The 23,741-nt window shown below is 40.8% G+C and overlaps 1 long non-coding RNA gene across 2 annotated transcripts in view; it reads left to right on the forward strand.

Moving 5' to 3' along the window:
* Positions 1–1,929: 1,929 nt before the first annotated feature.
* Positions 1,930–23,741, forward strand: part of LOC121721487 — a 31,735-nt gene continuing 9,923 nt past the window's right edge. Inside the window, exons 1-5 of one of the 2 annotated variants that reach the window (XR_006034847.1) lie at positions 1,930–2,556; positions 3,195–3,322; positions 4,475–4,622; positions 4,784–4,876; positions 5,420–5,531. This is a non-coding gene — a long non-coding RNA (uncharacterized LOC121721487). Of the gene's footprint in view, positions 3,323–4,474; positions 4,623–4,783; positions 4,877–5,419; positions 6,731–23,741 lie in introns of those variants that run through there. The other variant, XR_006034846.1, reaches the window with a different exon arrangement.

Consider the following 23,741-nt stretch of genomic DNA (forward strand, 5'->3'; position numbering starts at 1 on the left):
GATCCACTCATGACAATGTAGCCGGCTGATTCGACTGACTCGCACTCATAACAACATAATGTAACCGGTCCGCCCGTGGCTGATCTAAATGACCCAGGTAGGCTAGCCTACTCAAGCAACTCCATACAGAGCTTGCAATGTTTCGGACATTGCAACTGTCTTCGCGACCTAATTGCATTTTAAAGTAGGCTATGCGTGCAGAAGATATGTTATTTCAGAAGTGAAAGCATGGCTGTTGTTGTGGATTTTCTTTTAACCTTGACGAGGAGTTACTCGTTCCTCTAAAGATCCACTCATGACAACGTAGCCGGCTGATTCGGCTGACTCGCACTCATAACAACGTAACCGGCCCGCCCTGCTGATCCAACTGACCCGGCTAGCCTGAGCAGCTCCATACAGAGCTTGCAATGTTTCGGACTGTCTTCGCGACCTAATTGCATTTTAAAGTAGGCTATGCCTACGTGTAGAACATTGTATGCTATTTCAGAAGTGAAAGAATGGCTTTTGTTGTGGATTTGCTTTTCACCTTGACGAGGAGTTACTCGCTCGTCTACAGATCCACTCATGACAACGTAGCCGGCTGATTCGGCTGACTCGCACTCATAACAACGTAACCAGTTTACCAATTATCCAGTAGCCTAACCTTAATTTAAACATGGACGTGTGTTTGGTAGGTCTAACAAAAAAAAAACACAATAACAGGTGACATGCCCCATGCCATCTATTGCCCGCATAGAGGAGTATATTGGCCCTTTTCAACACCTTTACCGTGCGAGAGAGATGGCTTTCTCCAATGCAACCCAAATGCTTTTCACAGGACGCTTTCGGATTTGGCCTTTCAATCCAAGGGCGACATATCAGACGCTTTCAGTAAAAGCGCGGACAACTTGCTTTTGTTTTAAATTATCCAGTAACCTTAATTTAAACATGGATGTGTGCTTGTTAGGCTTAGTCAAAAAGCACAGTAATATGTGACATGCCCATGCCATCACCCCTTGCAGACACGTGACTTAAGTCACGTGACGGCTCCATGCTGGACGGCAAAAAGATGGGAGACGGACGGCAAATTACATTGTGTCATAAAGATTATGATGAACTGAACACCATTACTATAACATCTTTGTAGTTCAATGTATTGCTGTTTGGGGTCTGATAGTCAAAGAAGATGCCAGTGGTGTTGTTAGATGAAATGGGTCATGATCGCAAATGTAAAGTTATTAAAACTGGTGGTAACAGCAAGGGGAGATAACGTTACGTTAGGCTACTGTAATTGACATTATGGTAAATGAACACCCATAAGTATTTCTGGACTAAAATATTGCAAAGCGATTTGGTTACTTTATTTGTCTTGCTTTTATCAGTTGTAACATAGTCAAAACGTTAAGAATGTCATATCAGAACATGAAATAATAACTAGCTGCCACACTTAGAAGCTAGCGTCTAGCTATTCTAGCTAACGTTTATCGTAGCTCATAGTGCTAGGGCTAATGTAACTCATCAGTTTGTACGTTGCCCAGCGAATAAAGTTACTTCTTACATGTCTTAAGTTAAAGAATTGAAAGAAATAGGAAATTAAAAAAAAACTTGAACGGTATTATCTGTTTACATTCAGATCTTGCCAAAGACTTTGCCTAAGTGCTATCTGCCGTCCTGTTCAGAGTCTATGGTTGCTATAGCAACCGCTGCTGTGCTTCATACACTGAGGAGATAAGCATGCAATTGTGGTTGAAATACTCCCGAAACACAAAGAAAACAAACCAAAATATATCTATGCAAGAACATGGGATGTTGTTGTATTCCAAACAATAAGCCAACAGTCGTGGAAGGGCGTTACTACGGTTAAATCTCACTATAATCTCCTAGCTGTGCGATATGTCCCATTTACAACCCATTGATTTGATTCGTGTTCTTGCCGTCCACTAGGCTATTTTGCTGTGGCGCGAACAAAACGTGACGTCACTTGCAAGGGGTGAATATTGGCCGTTTTCAACACCTTTACCGTGCGAGAGAGATGGCTTTCTCCAATGCAACCCACATGCGTTTCACAGGACTCTTTCGGATTTGGCCTTTCAATCCAAGGGCGACATATTGGACGCTTTCAGTAAAAGCGCGGACAATTTGCTTTTGTTTTAAATTACCCAGTAACCTTAATTTAAACATGAATGTGTGCTTTTTAGGCTTAGCCAAAAAACACAATAATTCAACACCTGTATCGTGCGAGAGGGACGCTCATGGCCCCCGTTTCACATGACGCGTTCGGTACGTGTCCATTATCGCGGCAAAGCCCACCGCGCCGCACATAGCCCATTAATTTCCTATGGAGAGCGCAGTTAACGCGTCCGCTATGCATCTCGGGAAGGCGGCGCGGCGGTGCGTCGAGAGGTTGGGCTCTGCTCTGCTGAGCTTCATGCAAATGAGAGCGGTTAACGCGGTCTACCGGTCCGCCTGCCAGAAATATTTGTTCCGCAAGTTGGCCACTGCACCCTATCAAAAAGACCTTGTTTGCGACTTGAACCAAGACAGAAGGTGCTTTGGAGGAACATGTCAGTGATATTTGTAAGTGTTTCAATAAAATAATTCCTTGCATTGGTTAACAGTATTACGTACTGCTTACTTAGCTTACGTCTTAAGTAAGCTACCTCCACTTTAGCACGTTAGCAGGCATTGTGTAATTAGATAAAATAAAATGTTACACCTTACACTTTAGCTGACTACACTACGTGGTAATGAGTAAATAATCATTCTTCACATTAGGTTCAAGTATCACAATTAGTGGCCTCCTGCTACAATTCATGTTTTAAACTTTCTCCAATTGTGTGTTATGTTTGCCATGAAATTGCTTAGCTGCAGGCCAGTTTCATATTATTTTAGGGTCTTCGTGTAGCCAGTACAATTACATTTCTGTGTCCATAATATTGCATTTCTGTACGAAAGTGCAGTAGAAAGTGCAACGTCCCAGGTAGGCTACTGTATTTTCCTGCATATGAACTGTAAATAATGGAGTTATATTTTGTATTTGAATGTTTACCTAATGTTTTAGACAAACTGAAAAATCTATCATCTCACATAGTTTACATTAGTCATAACTTCTCACAAACAGATATGTTTATGGATGGATTTTATCTATCTATCTGTCTATCTATCTATCTATCTATGTGTGTGTGTGTGTGTGTGTGTGTGTGTTATCCCTGGAGTACCTGAGCTACATTTCTCAAAGTGAACCCTCATACAAAGACCCTACTGAGTACTACGCAGAGGTGCCTGGCAGTACAGCTACAAGGCCAACCTCAGCATAGATGAGTCCAGAATCCACGCCCCTTAGGTGAGTTAAGCATTCTAAATACTCGCCGCACCCGACCGGTAGCGTGACAGTGTGACGTCAAAATTGCGTCATTTCCTCTGTCGCACAAGAAATTTCAGCCTCGCGCAGCAGGTCGTGCACCGGAGATCTTTTTTCAGATGCGCGCGACAAGCAGGATGAGCTTGAAGCCAAGATCAGGGAGCATGCATGCCTCTATAGAGACATCAACCACATTCAGGCATTTCATATAGCCTAGCCCACATCTTAAATAAACATGTTTGAATAGTCAGTTTGAAGAGAGAGGGAAATTAACCTGGCTAGGTTAACAGCAAGAGTTTGTGATTTTTAAATAGTCTGCTGGATAAGTTAATGAAGCTACCAGAGGAAATTAAGATGAAACCCAGGGACATGCCAATAATCCAGCAAAAGGTAACATAGATATTTATTTTAAACCAAAGGATATCTAAGACCTGAAAAAAAATCTCTTTCCACCTCAGGAAATTACACAAACTCATTTCTCAGCACCAGCCAGCTAGCTTACTTGCTAAAATTTCCCTCGGGATGAATAAAGTATCTATCTATCTATCTATCTATCTATCTATCTATCTATCTATCTAGCTGCACACACCTTGGAAACTAGATGGTAATGATGGTAGTTGTGAATAGCAGCAACCGAAGTCAGAAGTATCATCAGAGAGGGTAGTTTTTACTGCCATTGAGGCCAATGCCAATTCAGGAGAATATTGCAACCAAAGATTCTAGAGCGTTCCGCTCTGACGTCACATTGTCGCGCTACCAGTCGGGAGTGGCGAGTATGTGGGACGTTTTAGAGTCCACCAGACCATGTTTCTGTAGGCCTACCAACATTAGTCATAACTTCTCACAAACAGATATGTTTATGGATGGTTTTGATCTATCTATCTACCTACCTACAGTATCTATGTGTGTGTGTGTCTATCTCTGTGTGTGTGTCTATCTGTGTGTGTGTCTATCTATCTGTGTGTGTGTGTCTGTTTGTGTGTGTGTGTGTGTCTGTGTGTGTGCGTGTGTGTGTCTATCTATCTGTGTGTGTGTGTGTGTGTGCTTGTGTGTGTATGTCTATCTATCTGTGTGTGTGTGTGTGTGTCTATCTATCTGTGTGTGTGTGTGTGTGTGTGTGTGTCTGCATTACAGTGCTGGAGTACTTGAGCTGCATCTTTGAAAGTGAGCACTCGTGCAGTAGTCTAACACATAGTGCAATGCAGTATTTCCATGTCGCAGGTACTGTATCCTGCATATGAACTGCAAATATTTTTCCAAAACTACAATGCTGACACTTGAGGTAATGGAGTTAATTTTTGTAATATAATGTTTACCCATTTTTTTAGGCAAATTGAAAAATGACAGCTGGCATCTTACGTGGTTTTACATTTAGAGGCATAACTACTCAAAAACAGATATATTTTTATGAACTGATTTCAACTGAGCATTTATTATTTTCAGAAACATGCTGTAAGGTCAGACGGTCCTCCTACCCCCAATTTCCTGTCCTAATCCCAAAACTTTGTTTGGTCTATATTCCGTCATTGGCCCTTGGTAAGCAGCTTACATTCTTTACTGTTTTGTACGGCCTCATATTTTCACATTAGCAGCACAGTATATTGCTTGACTTGTTGGCTAATCTGTTACATTTTTACAACTTGAAAACTGACATGAAAATTCTACCATGTTGTTTTTGTAGGCCTACATCACAGTTCTCTTCCTCTTAATTTAAACCAGTGTTTCTCAAAGTGTGGTCCGGGGACCACTGGTGGTCCGCAAGCTATCCCAAGTGGTCCGCGAGCAGACGTGGTAAAATATAATATAGATGAGTTGTTTGCAATATTGAACCAACTTGTATGTAAATCCAAACAGTTCTGCAAGGTGCAAATACAATAAGCAAGGTGGTTCAGTGAGTAGGCCTATTGTGTAATACTGTTGAAGTAGGTTTACTCTTTCTTTTAGCTAGGTGGTCCGTGAGGTTTTTTTTTATTGGTTAAGTGGTCCTTGGTCGAAAAAGTTTGAGAAACACTGATTTAAACCCTAGGAAGGCTGCTTGGTTGGTGATGTGGTTTTGTGTGTGTTTTATCCCTCCTCCAGTATTGCTGTAAAGTACTGGAGTACTTGAGCTACATTTCTGGAAGTGAACACTTGTGCAGAGACACTACTATGCAGAGGCTTGGAAGAAGTTGCACGGTCAAACCAAACATAGGTGATTACAGAATTCACCCCAGCATAGAATAGTTAGATTCCACTCCACCATAGATGAGTATAGGGTCAACCACACCATAGGTGAGTTAGAATCCACCCCAGAATTGGTGAGTTACTGTAGTGTCCAGCACATCACAGGTGAGTTACAGTCCAGCCCAGCATTAACATTACATAGTGTGGATGAGCATGTCTTGTAGCTTGAGTATGTAGCATAGGTTCTTTGATAGGGCAATCATTTTGTTGGCAGAATGCGTTCTGTGAAGTAGGGCCTTTACGGATCTCACGGCATGCATTATTATGCTATGAGCTAGTTTGTTGATTGGCTGGTTACAGTACATACTGTACTACAAAGGAGAATGGTGGAGAAAGGTGGGACATAGGTCATACTTCATGTTTTTTAGCCAAAGACCAAACAATACACACCTCCCGCAGTACACCCTGATTATCTCCACATAATGTTATATAATCAGTAACCATGGTATTAAGCTGCAACAGGTGCTGCTGGCCAGTGGATCTAAATTTTTTTGTCATGATAACCTGTTTTTTTGTAAATAACACAATAGATTATGGCTTATTCCAAGGAAGGCACACACTGATCAATACATACTTATCTTAAGGGACACAAAGATAGGAAGGACTCCATCCACTAATATTGGACATACAGTATGGTGTCATTGTCTTGTGTATCCATCCAATGCAAAGCTAGATTAATATGCAATACTTGCAATCATTTCTTATGCCATGTGAAATGATTTGGTTAAAGTTGAAAACCACACTCGTATGCATTAGCTCTTGCAAAAATATTTAATGGAGCATGTCTACAACAGACGCGTATGGGCCCTAGGCCATGCTGGGGCCGATACGCTGATGATGGCCTAGAGCCGAAACGTGTCCGTTTGTAGACATGGCTTTAAAAAAAATTTTTTCATGTCTTTCTTTGAACTCACACCCAAAGATGTCTTTTATTTTTTGGAGTTGAGCACGCCTGTTCCTATGTATCTTTTTGTTTTTTTGGTACCTTTGCTCATGCTACCATGTGTTAGTTTTGTGTAGTGCTGAATGTATTCGTGAAGCTGAACACCTTTGCTGTGTTTTATCTGTATGGAAGAATCCCCTGGTTAAAGAAATCACACCTTTTAATTGACCTTGATACATAAATATATGTTGTGCTGAAATAAAGCAATTTCACTGCTGGGCTCACCTGTGGCAAATAATTTTACTGACATCACCTGCTGTGGCAAGTGTGATGCACCAGACATCCTTAGAAACTACCATTCAGACACCCAAATTGGCCAAACAGGCCTTGATGAGTCACACAAGGTTTTTTATGAAATTAAATTTTGTTATTTTGATACAGGGGATGGTAACAAACTCATGGGGGATAGATATCATATGACATATTTCATGTGTTGCAAGCCACCTCTGTGGTTGTGGTTATAGATCACTGCCCCCTCCCATCATGGACAATCCCTAGTCAGGAAATGCAGAGCCTGCATTATGTCCCTCCCACCTGTTTGTCTGTATCCAGGAGCCAGGTGAAGCTCTGCAGTATTCTACAGCACCTTTGTAACCTCAGCCTTAGCCAGGGGAGGGTGCCTATGCTGTAGGGGACATCTTGCCTTGTTCTTGTCCCGAGAAATACTTTCCCCATCTGCCCTCAATGACTTTAAACCGGTTGTCTTAACATTGCACAGATTGGTCTTGGCCCTCTTGAGATCATATATGACCAGCTACTTGGACCCATTACAGTTCACATACTGCCCAGAGGTGGATGTTGAGGATGCCATAATCTACCTGCTCCACAGAACACACTCTCACCTGGGCAGGACTAGTAGCACTGTGAGGATCATGTTCATTGATTTCTCAAGTGGTTTTAACACCATACAGCCTATGCTGCTACATGAGAAGATTCAGGTAGACACCTCCACAACCTCATGTAGTTTTGAGTACATAACTGATAAACCCCAGGTTGTGCAACTGAAAGGGTGTGTCTGGGCAAGTGGTCAGTGGCGTAGGAGCACTAAAGGGGAGTATGCTGTCTCCTTTCTACTTCACACTGTACACCTTAGATTTCTAGTACAACTCTGAGTCATGTCACCTGCAGAGGTTCTCAGATGATTCTGCAATTGTGGGGTGTGTCTGTGATGGTGAGGAGATGGAGTACAGGCAACTGGTGGACCGCTTTGTGACATGGTGCAGGAGCAACCACCTTGTCTTGTATGTGGCTATGCACTTACCATAGGCTACTCTTCCCTCCACTTCTACCACGTCTCCTTCTACTATAGACCCTTTCAAGAGAGTTCCATTATCAGCATCATAGTTGGCCCCACAAGGCTTCCGTTTTAACATTCCATATGTTATCTTAATGCAGAGGAAGTAGATTGGGAACTAAATAGAATGTTCAAGCATTGTTTTTGTTTTTATTGTTGAAAGGGTCTATACTTTGACTAGTACTTAAAATGTAGGCACTCCTATCCTCTAGTACTAGTACTGACAGATGCAGTGGTAATTCCTAGTTAAGGTCTCCTCTGCACTGCTTAAATGTTATTCTACTGCTGTAGCTCTGTAGATTAAATGTTGTTTAAAAGTGTCTGGCAGATTAATGAATGGGAAATGATGCATGGTGGTCGTTAGGAAGGCCAGGCTTGAGTTGGATGCCATCTCAATCTTAGGTGCAGAGGTAGAGGTTGTAGAGAACTACAAATAAAATCTAGCACAAAAAGTAAGGACATTTGTGTTTGGTAGATAATTTCTCTGTGGCAACCATTCTTTTTTTTTGGCAATACATCTTATACCGTTGGAAAGCCTGTTTAGTTCCCTTTCAAAGGGTGTCCCATTTGTAATGAACATGCACTTGTGGGATGTGCAGTAGAGCTGAGTATGTAGGTTGCACCCATGAAACGTTTGCCTAATCTTCTCTGCCAATGCCAAACAGCGCATTCTGCCATTGACTTGTTTGGTGTATTGGATGATTGACGTTGAAACAAAGAAACAAGACATATTGGCAATTTAACAATTCATTTCACAAACAGAAGCCTCAGTAGCATGTGGAAAAAACACACAGCCACAACAGCCTGGCACCTTCTCCTCAAGCTGATCACCAGCCTGATCACACACTTCTGTGGGATGGCATCCCATCCCATGAGTCCAGAATCTGAAAACATCACTGAACATAACATTCCTTCACATGTTCAGGTTCCAGTGCACATGTTGCTGACACCAGTGCAAACAGGGCTCTCAAGTTTTGAAGTTTGCAAGGAGTGAGACTTTGTTTCTCAGGAGGGAGGGGGCGTGTCATTGGCACAGTGCCACGCCCCCTCCCCCCTGATCGAAGTACATGAAAATGCTACGTCTGCTTGAACTACTCGTGGCACCACGCCCCCTCCCCCCCGATCAACAGACCCACCCTCCCCATAACCCATCGACCCAGCTTCATGAGAGAGCACAAATTCCATTATTTCAAACACACTGTTTTATTTATTCTAGAACCCTATAGTAAATAATAATAACATTATATTATAATAATAATTTCACCCAAATGGGCCCTTTGAACAGCAGTGGCTCATTCTGCTCTAAACAAACAGAAAACAACCAAATGAGAAAAAGCACATTTAGCCCCAAAATGGTCTTTTGAACAGTGGTGGTTCTGTCCGTGTGTGTGTTTATGAGTGGTGTTGTAAGTGTTTGTGGCAGATTTTGATGCCTTGATGACTGATACTGGGGGCTCCCATTTAAAGCACTGTGGTTCAATGTCAGCCATTTTCACAGTCATGAGGCCATCCTTAAAAATATTCTTGTTTGCAGTAACAGCCAAAAAAAAAAAAAAAAAATGGGTCGGTAGTTAGGTCAATATTTTAAATTTTTTTCAAGATTCAAAGTAAAAAAAAAGTACAATTTTGGTCATGGTGATTACGTAGGTATGAATTTAAACAAATGTGCATATTGTGACGTAACTGACTGGGTCCTCAACCTGTGCCTTCAGGCCTTCAGATTGAGGTTGCATCACTGCAAACCTCAATCTGATGCAGGTTATGTAGACCAGCCTTTCTCAAACTTCTTTGACCTGAGGCCCAGTCATGGCAGACTTTGGTGTCATAGGGCTCATCTACACGTACCCAACCCCACTCCCTCCAAATCAAATTGTCATTATCATTATCACAATCATTATTATGCCTATATTGTTATACATGCACTTTCACTTAAATGTTTTGTGACATGCACATCAGAGGACTGCTTTACTAATGTAAGATACAGTATAATTAGTTTCATTGCTTTTGCTGCATGATGCTTGCATAAGAAAAGAAATACTTCTCAAAACAGCAACAATTATATGGGTGCTATTGTTTTGGGATGTTTCCCTCATGCAAGCATCATACATGGGTAGGAAATGGAGAAAAAAAATACATGTTTTTTAATGAAGTTTAATTTGAATGCCTGGAAGGATTCAGGAAACACAATACCAGCTTTTTTGGCGAGCAGATAGGCGTAAATCACTGATCTGTTGATCTTTAACAGATAGAAAGAAGGCTACAATAGCTTTTGGTCACGTTATATTCAAATTTGACTATACAATACTCAGTGCTACAGTGTATTATACAGTCTCTGCTCTGTTTCTATGGAAGTTCCAAAAATTAACGTTGTTGTCAAGTGTCGTTAAACAATTAAATAGCATTCAGCATTCAATAACAGGTTGAAGCGGAGCTTTGATACCAAACGTTATCGATTAGTTTCGGTTTCTCTCGCGCAGGCGCCTGCATTGAATGAACGCGCATACCACCACTTTATTGTATGGCTCCAATGACATCGATAGCAGAAACGTTTGTTTTCTTTTTTTGTCGGTCCGCGGTATCTTGATCAACTGCGCAGAAAATTATCAGACGAAGCACCGGGCCTAATTTCACTCCACGACTCCGCGGACCAGCAGTCTCCACGTTGCGGACCCACATCAAAACAAAACTATTTCCTGATTGGTTGAGAAATCCTATTTTCTGATTGGCCGATAGGTTAGTAACTGAACAGCAGCTCTCTGAGCTGAATGAGCGCACAGACAGCAACGTTGTGTGACACGTTTGTAAAATATAGCCCTTAGAAATTTCTGTGCGGTAAAGTTAATAATTTCTCGGAGTGAGAAATGCCGCGTGTGAGCGTGTGAAGTCATTGAAATGCGTGTGTCTCACGCTCAATGCGTGAGACTTGAGAGGTCTGAGTGCAAATGGGCCTGACGGTGAAGGGCAGTCATGGCAATGAGACCGGAGATTGGCTGTGTGCAGACTGTTCCCGATTGTCTGGGAAGAGAGCTGTCAGCCATATTGTCCTGTAAACCTTGACTGAAAAACTGTAGAAGACAGATTTGGCCTTCAGTTTGGAGATGGTACTAGGCCTCACTCCAAATAATGCCGCAACTTGGTTTTGTGAAACTCCAGTTTGAAGTTGCCATCGCAAGGGCCCTATCCAGATCCGTCAAATGCGACATGCTGATTCTTGGAACAGACACTTACTGACTGTAGCTGTACTTACAGTACTAGGGCCTATGCTCACAGGTGCCGCCAATAAGTCAGGCCAATATTTCATAACACCAGCACAATATTTTACATGGAATGAAAATAGACTTACCTGAGGATAATTTAACCTCAACCTTTATTAGTTATAAACAGGGTGCTGTCAGTCAGTGGTCAGAACATAGAACACAACTGAAAGAAATCAGTGAGACTTCTTTAAATATGCTTTATTGTGCATTGTACACTGATACATGGGAAAGGAAATAAAAAGAAGTACTCAAGCCCCATTCATAAAAATGAATCATAACACAATATCGTGAGTCAATAAATATAATAAACTCTCCAAGTATCTAGTTACAATTTTCAGTATCATTTAAAGAAACTAATTTTTAAGTGGAAAAACCATGGTAGTCACTCAACGTGGAAAAGTTTTGGATGTGATTCTGGAATGTTAAGTTTAAGTGCAGAAATAACAATATTGCTCAAGATAGCATATTCCTGCAACTGCTGTCTGCACGCGGAGTGCATGATGTATATTTCATCGAACACCATTGGTGTGGTAAAATAATCATTGAATAGTAGAGTATCAGCAATTTTGCAGTGTGGTACAATTACAAAATAGTGCTAATAGATAGATAGATACTTTATTGATCCCCAAGGGGAAATTCAAGCTATTAATATGAGATGTTACTCAGTGTGGCACAGTAAACTTTCAATGTGGCAAGTTCATGCGCCAATGATCCGTTGTACTGATGTAACTACGCGTTGCAGTGAACCACAGGATGTGCAGAATGTGAGGATGCGCAAGATGTGAGGATGTTGAGGATGATTATGTTAATTGAAGAGCAGTCAAAATTGAAATCCCTGCTCTCCCAACATGTCAGGAGAACCACAGATGAGCGGAAACTGGTAGTGGAACACTTCTTTCTGTACATGTTCTGCTGGTCAGGACATCAGGAGCAAATACCTGTGAAAAAGTAGAAGAAGATGGCTGAATTTAAGATATGACTGGAACATACAAGACCTTCCCTAAATAAAATATCAACACACCTTTCTTTTCTTTTTAAATACAATTTTACATTGCACACCTATATCCCTTGGTGGAGAGAAAAACAGCAACTCGTTCAGCAAATAGTTCGCAACACACGCTGCTGAACTTGAATCAAACATTCTTTAGAACACAGCTGATCAACCGTCTGCTTTTACGTTTGAATGAAGTTCCAGTCCTTGCGTAGTGATATGAAAGACGTATCAGAAGCCATTGACAGCGGTAATTATATGTTTGCAGCGGTAATTACATGAATTTATTTACCGCTAGAACTTTGGGAAATCCCATTGGAGCGTTCTACTAGCATTGTGAAGAGCCGTATAATAAAGATAGATAGATAGAGATAGATAAATACACACACACACACAGATAGATAGATACACACACTCACACACAGACATACACAGATAGATAGATAGATAGATAGACACACACACATACACACAGATAGATAGATAGATAGACACACTCTCTAACACACACACAGATAGATAGATACACACACTCACACACAGACATACACAGATAGATAGATAGATAGACACACACACATACTCACACACACATGCACACAGATAGTAACACACACACACACAGATAGATAGATACAGACACACACACACACACATATATAGATAGATAGATAGACACACACAGATACACAGACACACACACACACACAGATAGATAGATACACACACACACACACATACTCACACACACATGCACACACATACACACAGATAGTAACACACACACACACAGATAGATAGATACACACACAGACATACACACACACACACACACATATATAGATAGATACACATACACAGACACTCACACACACAAACACTCACACACATACACATACAGTACAGAGAGGTAGATAGACAAACACACACACGTACAGAGAGGTAGATAGACAAACATACACACACACACACACACACACACAGATAGATAGACACACACACACACACACAGATAGGTAGACAAACACACACACACAGATAGATAGACACACACACACACACAGATAGGTAGACACACACACACACAGATAGATAGATACACACATACACACTCACACACACAGAGATACACACACACACACACACACACAAACAGACACACACACACACACAGACATACACACACACACACAAACAGACACACACACACACACACACAGATAGATAGATACACATACATACACACACACACAGATAGATAGACACACACACATACACACAGAGATAGACACAAAGCGCTTTCAGACATACGTGTAAGACCGGAGGTTCTGCCGATGTTAAACGGTGGGGCCGTATATCTGAACGACATAACCGGTCATATGGAAGTCCGAATTTACCCATTGTTTATACTACTCCCCCCCTAGTATTTGAGGACGAGGATCTGAACGAGGAGTAGAACATGCGGTTAAAATTCACACCTAGTGAGAGGGCGTGTTGGTGACGTTTCTTTCGTGCGTCCATGTGGTTAGATCTGACTTAAAAGCCAGTGTTATGATGGAGTGGCATGCTGTCCAGAAAATCTCCGACCTGGAAAGATGCAGACATCACTGAGCTACTGTCCATGAGGGCATACAACATTTTGATAGAACACCTGAAGGGAACGTTAGAGACACGTTAGCCTACAACTGCATGGCAAGGACAAACGAATTCAGAAGACTGAATCATCATAAGCAGAAGGTGCTGAAAAGGCAGTAGCTTACAGCGATGTCGTTGATGACAATAACAGGAGTATTTAATAAATTGTTAGCCAACACGGTTTTCTGTTCATTGATAGCCTTCATGACCTGCTGAGCTCGCTGATATTTGCTGAGCATATATGCCTAGAGAAAATGAAAACGAAGTAAACCCAACTTTGTTCCAAGCTCCTTACATAAATGCGACACATGGGGAGAGGATGCTTTTGGAAAAAATAAACCATGAAAAAATGAACAACTTCACTGTTATTGATGTTAGTATTTTGTTTGTTGCTTAAAAACGTTGTATGATCTTGAAGTCTTGAGTTAGCCTACTGAATTGGCTGGTAGCCTACCATACAGTTTGTGCATGCTCTCTCTCTCCAACGCAAACCAGATTTGGGGTTCTATAGTTAATTCTGGTACATAACGTTGAAAACAGATAAATGTGCTTATTTGAAGCACACATACAAATACTGTAGGCTAGGTCAATTTCAAGTGTGCACTTACATGGCTAGCCTACTTCAAGTATTAGCCTATGCACAATACATTTCTCTTCTTTAGCCTACATAATGCATAGGCTACACTTTGTAAATAAAAAGCAGCTGTGACAGGCAGCGGCCGCATATATTCTGCGTCATATCTCGCATCTTGTGAACTCTACAAGCCCCCACCCCTCACTCGACAACCACACGGAGATTCTGTAATGTGCGTGTATGTCGTTCACACATACGTCCGTATAAGGTCAGTATTAGGTCCGCAGGTTAGCATCATATCTGAATCATCCGAAGGGTAGGACCTCCGTTTGACAAACCTCCTCATATACTCCGGAGGTTATATCTGAAAGTGCTTACACACACACGCACACACACACAGACACACACACAAACAGACACACACAGATAGATAGACACACACACACACACACACAGATAGACACACACACACACACACACACACAGATAGACACACACACACACACACACACACATTGACAGATACACACACACACACACACACACACACAAACAGACACACACATTCACACACACAGATAGATAGACACACACACACACACACACACCACAAAAAGCTTCCTAGGGTTTAAGTTATGACTAATGTTGGTAGGCCTACATGAGGCCTACAAAAACATGGTCTGGTGGACTCTAACTCACCTAAGGGGCGTGGTTTCTGGACTCATCTATGCTGATGTTGGCCTTGTAGCTGTACCGCCAGGCGCCTCTGCGTAGTACTCAGTAGGGTCTTTGTATGAGGGTTCACTTTGAGAAATGTAGCTCAGGTACTCCAATGCTGGGGATCCCCTAGGGATCAATAAAGTATCTATCTATCTATCTCTATCTATCTATGCTTTACAGAAGAACTGAGAGAGGGATAACACACATACACACACACACACATAGATAGATAGATAGATAGATGGATAGATCAAATCAATCCATAAACATATGTTTGTGAGAAATTATGACTAATGTTGGTAGGCCTATATGAAGCCTACAAAAACATGGTCTGGTGGACTCCATGACTTCTACAAAAACATGGTCTGGTGGATAGATAGATAGATAGATAAATACACAAATAAATAGATACAGTTCATATGCAGGAAAATACAGTAGCCTACCTGGGACGTTGCACTTTCTACTGCACTTTTGTACAGAAATGCAATATTATGGACACAGAAATGTAATTGTACTGGCTACACGAAGATTCTAAAATAATATGAAACTGGCCTGCAGCTAAGCAATTTCATGGCAAACATAAACAAACACAATTGGAGAAAGTTTAAAACATGAATTGTAGCAGGAGGCCACTAATTGTGATACTTGAACCTAATGTGAAGAATGATTATTTACTCATTACCACGTAGTGTAGTCAGCTAAAGTGTAAGGTGTAACATTTTATTTTATCTATTTACACAATGCCTGCTAACGTGCTAAAGTGGAGGCAGCTTACTTAAGACGTAAGCTTAAGTAAGCAGTACGTAATACTGTTAACCAATGCAAGGAATTATTTTATTGAAACACTTACAAATATCACTGACATGTTCCTCCAAAGCACCTTCTGTCTTGGTTCAAGTCGCAAACAAGGTCTTTTTGATAGGGTGCAGTGGTGAACTTGCGGAACAAATATTTCTGGCAGGCGGACCGGTAGACCGCGTTAACCGCTCTCATTTGCATGAAGCTCAGCAGAGCAGAGCCCAACCTCTCGACCCACCGCCGCGCCGCCTTCCCGAGATGCATAGCGGACGCGTTAACTGCGCTCTCCATAGGAAATTAATGGGCTATGTGCGGCGCGGTGGGCTTTGCCGCGATAATGGACACGTACGGGGGCCATGAGCGTCCCTCTCGCACGATACAGGTGTTGAAAACGGCAACTCCTCTAAGGTGGCATTAGATGGGCATGTCACATATTATTGTGTTTTTTGGCTAAGCCTAACAAGCACACATTCATGTTTAAATTAAGGTTACTGGATAATTTAAAACAAAAGCAAATTGTCCGCGCTTTTACTGAAAGCGTCCAATATGTCGCCCTTGGATTGAAAGGCCAAATCCAAAAGCGTCCTGTGAAACGCATGTGGGTTGCATTGGAGAAAGCGATCTCTCTCGCACAGTAAAGGTGTTGAAAACGGCCAATATACTCCTGTATGCGGGCAATAGATGGCATGGGCATGTCACATATTATTGTGCTTTTTGGTTAAGCCTAACAAGCACACATCCATGTTTAAATTAAGGTTACTTGATAATTTAAAACAAAAGCAAATTGTCTGCGCTTTTACTGAAAGCGTCTGATATGTCGCCCTTGGATTGAAGGCCAAATCCGAAAGCGTCCTGTGAAACGCGTGTGGGTTGCATTGGAGAAAGCCATCTCTCTCACGCACGGTAAAGGTGTTGAAAACGGCCAATATACTCCTCTATGCGGGCAATAGATGGCATAGGGCACAGGGGCAGAGCCAGAGGGGTGGCTCTGGGTGGCACAGGCCACCCTTCAGATTCGATTGGCCACCCCAGGTGCAACCCCCAAATCCTAGTCTACGATTGGCCATTAACCCTTAGAACTCGATTGACGCAAAGTGCGTCAAAAAACACACCCTTTCTTCTCTGTTACATTGCTCCGGAACTGTTCATCGCAGCGAGATGAAACCTTTATTGCATGACAGAGCAGAAGTGGGGCTTTCCAAAGAGACTACACACTTGTCTGTACGATCAAGTATGAAAATAAAAAAAATCATGAAATTAAATCAAATTGCATCATATTTCCAGTCTATACTTCTCTGCGTTCACCTGCACACCCATTACTCTTGTTTGAATTACTCGCGTGATCGGATAGATATGCCACACATGTCAGATGAAAGAGGAGACTCAGACCTATCATTTGATACCAAGTACATCCTTCTGGGTTATAAAACAGACGAAGTGACAGCAAAATAATAACTTCATATAGCTGAACTTACCTTTACTTTGTTCATGGATATGCAGTAAAAAGTTGAGAATCATTATGAGTGCATACACCATAGGCACGCAGGCTAACACGCAACCTCGGGTCAAGTCAGGTCAGATCAGTTCGTGTCACAGATATGGAGCGCAGAAAGGTCATTTTTCATCACTAAATATTTTTAGTGATGAAAAATTTATTTCCGTAAATCACACACCACATATTTCTGTAAATTGCTCAGCCCCAGAGTATCCCTCCAACATGGCAATTATATTGCCCGATTCAGGACAGTCTGCCCTACACACACATTAAATGCATATAGAGCTATGAGCTTGCTGTGTTGAGATACATGTCAAAATATAAGAATTTTAATTTTTTATATTTTAATTCTTTAAAAATCAAAATAAAATCAATGCTAGTACTAATACTTGAAATGTATTAGTGACCAGAATAAATCCTTATGAATAAAGGTATAGTGAAAATGCCCTAAAAACAGCTTAGGGTTCTAAGGGTTAACATGGTCTAAGGCGGGACCTTTCTTGATGCATTTGCAGCAGTTTGAAGTGTCAGGCAATAGAAATGTAAGTGGCAAACACACTTGTCTTTATTGGCCTACAGCAGGGGTATTCAATTAATCTTCAGCGAGGTCCAGTTACGGAAAATTTCCTCAAGCAAAGGTCCGGAGCATCATAATGTTTAACGTGCGTGTTTAGGCTATGTATATGTATGTATATATAATATTAGGATGGATGGATGGAGCCTAGTTGTAGATAGATAGATAGATAGATACTTTATTGATCCCCAAGGGGAAATTCAAGAAATAGAAGATTGTAGGCCTAGGCCTAATGTTTAATGTGAAATAAAATAAGTAGCCTAAAAGGCAACATTCGAAATGAGGAGAAATAAGGCAAGATAAGAGTAATTGGGGAGAAAAACTGAGTAGCCTTGGCTATTTTTAAAATCTTAACGTGAACTTAAAATAAAATTTGAGCTGAGACAAGGATGGATATTCCACAGCTAGTTCCTTGAACCCATTAATCAGCAAGTTTAGTTTTTTTTATGTTGACCCGAAATCCTGGAAACCCAGGAATATCACGTTGTTGGGCAGTGAATGCATGTAGCCTAGGCCTAACTAGATTGTGGTGGATCAATCATATTGCCTTCTTAAATCGTAAAAAATATTCTGTGGTCTCAGTTCACTGTTGAATGGGCCTAGCCTACCCTATGCTTGCTCAAAATATAGGCTTTGTCTAGTAGAGGTGCTTCAAATTGGCGCTTAAAATCGCCTGTCTCAGAATATATAGAAGAGGTCCAGGGCAATTCTGTGCAAAACTGTCACATCCATATTTAGTTGGCGTTATATGGACGTGATAGTTTGCGTGGTATTGCCCCTGTATCGTTATATAAAGCTCTGTTCTCGCTGTCTAGCTTTCTCCTCTTTGAGCAATCGAAGATTTGAAAATAACTTACTTATCATTAACTTAGATATCCATCTGATTGTTTCTTGTCCCGTCTCCTCTCCTCGCTCGTTTCAGGCTATCAGTCTCTTCTCCATAGTAGGCTACTTTACTCACTGACTCGACTTTATCAGAATTCACAGATTTCACTGGCTGAGTAGCAGCAAGCGAAATGATGGTTCCTAAAGCCCCTGAAGTAAATGCTGTTATCCTAACCAACGAAACATTTAGCGCAGCTTTGAAATCTTACGTGAAAATCTAAATTAGGCTATTATGATCTATTATGATCCGGATAGGATCACGTCACGGTCCGGACTCGGACCGCGGTCCGCCATTTGGTGATCCCTGGCCTACTAAAGGTGTTTGAGTCGTGACTCACTCGGATCTTTCACCCGTGTCTTTAAATTAACCCATGAGTCGCGAGTCTCTAGTATCATTAACTCGGATCAGTTGAGTCCTACTACAATTCAATCTAAAACGATAAACAGCGCCACACACAAACCTCTTGCAACATTAGCTAGCCTCCTAGCCCTAGCCATCGTAGCTGCCAAAAATGTAACAATTTCGTAGGCAACCACAACTCCACAAATCAACTCAAGCGACTGAGTGAGCAGGCAGTCCGAGATAACTGGTTAACTTCCCGCAGAGCCGGAAACATTGCAGACTCGCAGACCATGGGACTCAGATTGGAGCGGCTGAGTAGCAATCCGGGTTAGTCGGATCAGCCAGCCGGTTAGGCTACGTTGAGTACGAGTCTGCTCTGTATGGAGTTGCTTGAGTAGGCTAGCCTACCTGGGTCATTTGGATCAGCCGGGTGGACCGGTTACGTTATGTTGTTATGAGTGCGAGTCGGTGCGAGTCAGTCGAATCAGCCGGCTACATTGTCATGAGTGGATCTGTAGACGAGCGAGTAGCCTAGTTTCTACTCGTCAAGGTGATAATAATAATAGGCCTAATGAGAATAGTAGTAGTAGTAGTACTACTAATAATAATAACAATAATAATAATTTATTCACTGCAGGGCATTTCTACGTTCCTGTTTCTATGTCTACATTGAAAGTCAATTGCTTAGGCTAGGTTAAGACAATAAATAAACAGTCTGGCTCAAACTGCTTTCTTTCCCGTGGGTGGGTGGAGGTTTTGATGCTATTATATTAGGCTATTTTATATTATATTATATTATATTATATTATATTATATTATATTATATTATATTATATTAGGCTACCTAACAGTATAACTATGATTAATAATAATAATTAGTTGCCTAGTATCAGCAGCCTATAATACTTATTAGAATAGATTCCTAGTAGCCTACTATTAGTATATAGTAGTGGTAATAAACATTGTAGCAGAGTAGCATTTGACCTAGGCAAACTTTTCTATTGTTAACAAAACAACAACAAATAATTCATTATTATAATATAGGCTACCCTCTCTGTCAATAAGATCAAAGTTTCTGAACATGAGCACCAAAAAGATGAACAATGTGTGGATGCACTTTGACCAGGAGAGCAAAACTCTAAAGGCTAAATGCAAGTACTGCAAAAACCTGGTTTCAAATCATGGAGGATCCACATCCAACATGAGAAGGCACTTAACGAAATGAAGCACCCCACTGCACTGCTTGAACGTAGGACTGAATTTCTTTGCGATTTAGCAATATTGACTCAAGTGACTCATTCAACCCGGATCAGTTTAGTGAGTGACTCAGAATAACCCGGATCCTTAAAAGGAATCGAGTTTGACAGGCCTATGGCCTACAGGTTACTGCTTGTGCTAACACGCAAAGATATCTATTTACCTATTGCATCTGCCAGTACATTTGCTACGTCAAGTGTTAACTGTAACTGCTTTTGTTTTCACTCTTCCGAACGTTACAATGTCAAAATGCAGCAACAGCATACATGCAAGGATGATACTTTTTGGGTCCTTTCAATCTCCACTATGCAGCAGATCTAATTTGAACGTTATTGTTATGATACTCCATTTAATTTAAACGTTATCGTTATAGCCAGAGATTATAATTAAGGTGTGCCTGTGAGAACCGACTGAAAGTAAGGAGAGACGTGACAGTTGGGATGCAAATGACATGAAAATATAAATTGTGCCTATTGTGCTTTAAAAATTAACGTGATCAATCAAAAACCGCACATGAAAATAGGATATGCCTAGGCTACTCGCAAAAATAATTCACTTTCAGGCTGCACCATGATTCATTTCCAAACTTAAATGAAGATCTAAGTAGGAAAAAATAAGCCATAAACTATTTTAAGGCAGGATACAAATTCAGCTCCTATTTTAGAGATGGGTTTTATAGACCTATAAGTCAATTCAACACGTGAACTGCTTTGTTTATTGATTAGCAAAGACTGTGTAACCGATTGGCCAAAGTAAGTTATTAATGTTTGGGAAAATATCATTTGGACAGACATCAAGAACCTCGATCATCAGTGAGGGACAGGAGTAACCAGCACTTACTTTCACACTTAATTTGCTGTCCAAACAGTCAGATCAGACTCCAAAGGCGAGTCCATAATGCGCGCAAGCTGCGTTTTGACGGGTGCAATGTGAGGCTACTGTGCAAGACGGCGGGCCAGTCTTTAAAGACTTTATGCCAACTCTCTTTCAAAAGACAGTAAGCTATTTAACTGCCGTGGGTACATTGAGGACCTGATGGGTGTCTTTACAGAGTGAACAAACAAACACTCAACCATGCATGTAGCCTAATGAGTGTCCTAGGTAAGCTATTTATGTTTTTCTCGTTATGATGAGCTATTATGGTTGGTTTTTGTTGACACTACAGCAGGTTAGAATGTCAAGAACAGACAAGCATAGCCGTGAAAGGCGAAAATATTTGTGTTCCAGGTGTGCCAGACCGACGATTGGATGTCACAGGCACACCCAATTCACTTTTAGTTGCAAACAGAAAATGTCTAGCATCATTACATGCTTCCATTTCCAAAGCAATGGAGGCTGTTTATACCAACTTGATATTATGCATATCATTGTTAATTGTGCTATAAATGTGGCACAAACAATGCTAGAGTTTGTGGATTAGCCACAGTATATGTGAATGGAGCTGGCAAAAGATTGTTATGTAGACTCAATGTAAGTCTACATAACCAGTAATAAAGTGACAGTGCAAAATACAGAAATGTATTGCTGCCACACTAAAATAAATAAAAAGGCTCAATATTATGTAATTAAACAGCATCAAACTACTACTTTATTTTTTCTGCTTAGGGCACCCAAATGGCCAGCAAGTTTCTTGAGAACTTCAATTACTCATCCAATCGGAAGACATGGAACCGGTTATGTGGTTACCCTGCAAGAAGTTGCACCATGTGCAACGTGAACAATGTTTGCTCACATACAGTACACAATACACTCCTTCATACCAACCTCAAGTTTTTTGAGAACTCTTGAGATCTGCAACAAGTTACCCCACGTGAAAATGTAATTAATAATTTGCCCAGATTTGTTGTGATCATAATATTGAGATTCAGGAAGATCAAATTGCTCACATACACAACACACTCCTTCATACCAATCTCAAGTTTCTTGAGAACTTTAAAGAAAATAAACAAATAGACAAAAAAGCAGGTCAAAATATTTTAACAGCTACAAAAATAGATGGCCATAGATATACGTTATTGTGGGGGAGTATATTTGTATATCTTCATTTAATAGAATAGAATAAAATGGATTATATTTTAATGTCCCCATGATGAAACTTGACTTAGCGCAGCATAGCCCAGTGACTAGGGTTGCAAAGGGGCGGAAAATTTCCGGTAAATTTCTGGAAACTTACCATGGGAAGTTAAGCTGGGGAATTTTGGAAATATTCCAAATTGGAAACTTTCATGGAATTAAAGGAAATTATGGGAATTAATGGGAATTTACGGAAATGAACATGGAATTTTGGGTAATTCATACAAACTGTTTCATATACAAACATTAACATTTTGTTTCGTAATAAGCAATATGATTTGTATGTTCGGATTTTTGCTTAGCTTAGCATACAAAGCTAGCTAGCATGCTAGCGGGGATCCCATTCTCTGCCTATGGTTTACTAGTGTGCTAAACTAGCAACACTGAACTGCCCAAGATACACTACACCACTCAACAACAAAATCCGATTGTTTGGAACATTTTTTCCCCATGCATATGAACGCACCATAGGTTTCCTTTATGTCTAGCAGCTTATGCCGATTGCTGTGTGCATGTGATTGACATATGTGCAGGGTAGAAATTTGACTGAAATTGCATTAAATCAGGTTGTTTTAACTAATATTATACTGCAAGATGGGGTTTTGTCCACTACATTTAAGTTCCCTGTTATAGACTAACTTGCCATATTAAAAATTCCCAGTTTATTCCCATTAATTCCCGTTTATTCCTGTTAATTCCCATATATTCCCGTTAATTCCCATGGAAAGTTTCCAACTTTGAAAATTCCCGGAATTTTGCAACCCTACCAGTGACAGACAACTTTGATAATTAACTTTAATATGTTTGTATTACATTTTATTCGAGTACAAAGACATTTTATGTGAGAGTAAGGTATTTGTGTTTTTTTGTCCTTCAATTTATGAGCATGGTGTTTGCATCTGGTTTCCCTAATGTATTTGTGCTAATTTCACATCTTGAGCCTGTTTCTGTTTATCTGGATGTTTTGCCTCATGCCACCCTTGTATTAATCAGTGCCTCACTAGTGCAAAATGTCTAGAATCGCCACTGATGGGGCATGTCACCTGTTATTGTGTTTTTTTTTTTTTGTTAGACCTACCAAACACACGTCTATGTTTAAATTAAGGTTAGGCTACTGGATAATTTAAAACAAAACCAAATTGTCCGCACTGTTACTGAAAGCGTCTGATATGTCGCCCTGCCCCCCATGAACGGAATTCCACGAAACTTAGTGTGCATTCAGAGGGTGTCATAATGATCCTACACTTCCAATTTCGTGCTGTTTTGACCATGTTAGGTCACAGATACCTGCGATTACAACACCTCATTTTTACTTTTTTGTTTTTAACTAGGTGGCGCT

This window comes from Alosa sapidissima, chromosome 10, assembly GCF_018492685.1.
Source record: "Alosa sapidissima isolate fAloSap1 chromosome 10, fAloSap1.pri, whole genome shotgun sequence".
NCBI lineage: Eukaryota > Metazoa > Chordata > Actinopteri > Clupeiformes > Clupeidae > Alosa > Alosa sapidissima.